A 4,711-nucleotide genomic window follows, 5' to 3' on the forward strand; every position below is an offset into this window, starting at 1 on the left:
TATCTTAAATAGTGTTGCATAAAAGACAAGTTTGCACTTTTGTTTTTAGTCTTTACACTTTAAAAGATCAAATGAGAAGGAGCCAACTATAAGACAAATATTAGGTCTACATTATAGGAAGGAAGCAATTGTTGGAATTTTTTTTTTAAGAAACCAAAATGGATATATTAACATAAACAGTCTCCCCAGCACAAGACGTACCGAGGAAGACTATACCAGTTTACAAAAAGTCAATAAGATACAATCAAAATCAAATCATACAAGGCCCAAACACAACAATGGATTAGACCACCAGCTATGGTAGTTTGAAGTTAACGTGATACTCGTTGTATTCAACCCTCAGCAATTGTTGGGAAATAATAAGGTGCACAAAAAGCCAATCAACAATGTAATTCATTTTCAAATATAATAAAGTATTAGTTTTCATTATACTTCACTATTTAGTGAAATAGTTGATTTGATAATGTCCTTGATTTAAAATAGACGTGTTATCGTGATAGAGATTATGATAATGAGAAACAAGTCTTTTATTATTTTAAATCTAAATAGTTCGTGATAGTATGATTATTGAGAATAGAATATCAATAATTAGGGTAGATCAATATATATGTGATGGTCTTATATTGGATAAAAATTAATACATCTCATTTATTAAATTGCATATATAGATGATGCATATAGTGATATGATCATTGAACTGACTAAGCTTAGAATTTCTAATGGTCGATATTACCTTAAACTGTCAATAGAAAATTCTAAAGAAGAAATATAATAATTTTTCTTTGACCTGAGATTAACATAGTAATTAACATGTTATTTATTGTACTCTAATTCTGGACACCTAGTATCTTAGGATACTAGTTGAAAAGATATTGGGTACAATTAAATATTTGTATAATTAATGATTAACCAAGATGGGATCTGTCAACTCATGGTAATGTGTTTGAACTCTATGATAAAATGAAAAAACATGGCCAGGTGAATTGAAATAGAAAAGAGTTTCTTGAGTCATATATGTTAACTTAATATAGTTTGACAATAGTACCATGCTCTAGAGTTAACCAGAGTTGTAATGATAGAGGAAAAATAAATATATTATTCTTCTAATGGTTCTTGAAAGTAAAATAGTACTTCATACTATCCGGACGTTAAGGAGTGTTACTAGACGCCTACCTTGATTAATATATTTATTTGATTAATATATTACCAGCTTAGTATTGAACCTACAAAGTCACACACAAACGAGTGTTCTAATTCTTACTAAGGAATTATTTTATTTGACAAATTAAATTAGTGCATTTAATTAAAATAAAACTATAATTCTAAGTGGAATTTTTTTTTTGCTAGTACCAAGAATACAAATAATACAAGTATAAATTGAGCATATTTATTTTTGAAATAAATATACAAAATATATATATATATATATATATATATATATATATATGGTGAATTGGTATATAAACAAGTAGTGAATTGGTCTATGAACAAGTAAGCATAAAAATTACGTTTTCTATGTAATTGGAATTAACGTGTGCTAATTGATTCATAGTGGAGGCAATTAACATGTTAATCGATTTTCATTTTAGTGGAAATATGAAATGAAAAGTTTTTCTATTGAGTGGAAATTGATTTCTTTATTTGCTTAGTTTTCTTGTTTCACAAACGCAAGAGTTGCTGGTAAGGATTGAGCTCGGTGTGGATAGCGTAAAGACTTCACACTATTGAAGAAATTTTTCATGATTCAAGAACTAATCAACAGGTACATGTATACTGTTATATTAGTTCGTCATATAATTTAAACAAAAAGAATAGACCCAATTTTATCCGTTGTGCGTGTTTTGAACACATTTTTCCTTCAGCAATGCGTCCATATGAAGCACATGACCTGCCAACTTTTTTTTTTCTCTTCCGTAAACGGGTACTTCCTCAGTCCCAATATAATTGTCACAATTTGACTGTGTGCACTATTCATATAAGTTACTTTGACTATATTTTTTTACTAATGTATAAAGAAAAATATTAACATATGAGATCTTGTTAGATTTGTCTCGATGAGTACTATCAAAATATCAAATTTTCATAATTTTTAATAATACACAACAAAATATATTTACAATCAAAATTGTTCATCGGCAAATGTGCAGTGGTAAAATGTGACAATTATTTTGAGACGGAGGGAGTATCATCTACGTGTAATTGTAAAGAATAATTTTTTAAAAGTTAATCTCTCAATTTTTGTAAGACTCAAATGATCGAATACCTAAACACCCCCTAAAATTTTAATGATACTACATGTCCAAATCAAAAATCGAACTAAAAATCTTTAGTAAGATCCGCGTCATCTTATCTAATTGCTTGTCTCTATGATATGTTTTGTTTCTATATACAAACGACATCCAACAAATACAAATTTTTATGCGATCAAACTACTTGTCACTATGATAGATTGGTTGACCTTTTTGATGGGTGGGGACAAGAGGCCCTAGATCTCCATTGATGCTTTTGAATAGAACAACTCACAAACAAACAATCAAGAAACCAAGTCACAAATATTTGTAATCATGAACCATAAATTTCGAGGACATACCACAAATATAGAGAATAATAAAAATATGTAGACAAGTTTGAGGCATGTAGAGTCATACTACATAAACACAAAATATCTCTAAAATAAATTAGGCTCGACCCAGCAAAATATGGTACAATACAACACACATCATAAACAAAATTAATTATTAAATTAAGGTGCTAACACAAAATATATCTAAAATGTTTGGAAGAGCATTAGGTCTGCCCATCAAATGTAAATTCATAAAGAAAAACAGGGTTAATAAATATTTGGGTCCTTTTAAAAAATATGGGTTTTACATTGGCCCCTTGATGATTAAACATTCATATTTAGCCCCTTATGCCATAATCTGAAATTGCCCGTTCCGTCGAACCTTGCCACTTCGAATTTCGCTGGGTTAATCGTCATCTGATACCAATTGTTGTGCACAACTAGTAACAAAAGGTAATAATAACGAAAAGCAAAATGATGATGAACACAAAGAAATTTGATAACGGAGTTCCCCGTAGGTACGTCTCCGACCGTAGAATTCGCTACAACACGTTTCTATTAGATGAATTAGAGTTTCAATGTTACAAGCAGTATTTATAATAATAATAATAATAATAATAATAATAATAATAATAATATTACGGTCATAAATACCCCTGAACCATACCGCGGGGGCTATCGCCCCCACACTCCCCAACGCCCCCAATTCCTGATACAAATATACGACACACTCAACAGTAATCATGAACCATAAATTTCGAGGACATACCACAAATATAGAGAATAATAAAAAATATGTAGACAAGTTTGAGGCATGTAGTGTCATACTACATAAACACAAAATATCTCTAAAATGAATTAGGCTCGACCCAGCAAAATATGGTACAAGACAACACACATCATAAACAAAATTAATTATTAAATTAAGGTGCTAACACAAAATATATCTAAAATGTTTGGAAGAGCATTAGGTCTGCCCATCAAATGTAAATTCATAAACAGGGTTAATAAATATGTGGGTCCTTTTAAAAAAATATGGGTTTTACATTGGCCCCTTGATGATTAAACATTCATCTTTTGCCCCTTATGGTATGTTCGGTTGTTAAGAGAAAGTGAAATGAGAGAAATAGGTAAGAGAAGAGAGAAAGAAGTGAGAATTATAGTATATTTGATGTATTGATTGGTATAAGAGAAAGATGAGATAAATTGAGATGAGAGAAGTGTTAATGATTTTTGAAAGTACAAAAATACCTTGAATTATAAGCATCTTCACCAAAATTAATTTAATTTTTAATTTCAATTAATCATTTAATTAATTAGTTAGTTTTGAATCGTTTATAAATTACATTTATTTTTTAAACAGCCAGCCAATGAAATTTTTTTTTTTATCAATTAAATATAAAATTAAGAATAGATGAATAGCCAAATAAAAAAAATAAAAATCTGGAATTGTATTCTCGTATAGAAATGCAACAAAACGGTTCTGGACATAACAAAACAACAACAACAAAAAATGACATATACAGGGGAAGAAGATGCAAGAGCAATAAAAAATTAAAATGAAATTGTGCAAAAAACTATCGTAGAAAGAAAAGAAAAACAAAACTAGTGGAAGAAGATGCAAGGGTAATAATGGAATTGAGTAAAAAACGGCTTCTCTTTCTCCCTTTCTTCTCAAACTTGGAGAGACCACAAAAATTAATTGGGCCCACATAATTTATTCTCTCCTCCCTATTTCTCACCAAACCAATCAAGAGAAAATGAGCATTTCCCTTCAATTTCTCTCACACCAATTTTTCTCTTCTCTATTTCACCACCTAAACCAAACACGTATTTGTTTGTCACATTGGTCCCTTTTTTTCTTTTTTTTCCTTTCACAAAAACGTTAACTTTGATTTTATATTGGTGTCTTATCTAGTTTAATATGTTTCATATTAGTCCCTTTGGAAAATGAACACATTCAATGTACATTTGATGTGTGGAAGTTGAATCAATGAGATTAAAAATGAAAAGAATAAACACACAAATCACGTGGGACTTAGAAATAATGAAGTGTGAGTTGAAAAAAGTGGCACATTGAAAAAGACACACTCTTTATTAGTGATTATATATCATAAGGTGACTCTTTGAGGCGTGCCATAAACCTTA

The sequence above is a fragment of the Trifolium pratense genome, linkage group LG5 (assembly GCF_020283565.1).
Source record: "Trifolium pratense cultivar HEN17-A07 linkage group LG5, ARS_RC_1.1, whole genome shotgun sequence".
NCBI classification, from domain to species: Eukaryota; Viridiplantae; Streptophyta; class Magnoliopsida; order Fabales; family Fabaceae; genus Trifolium; species Trifolium pratense.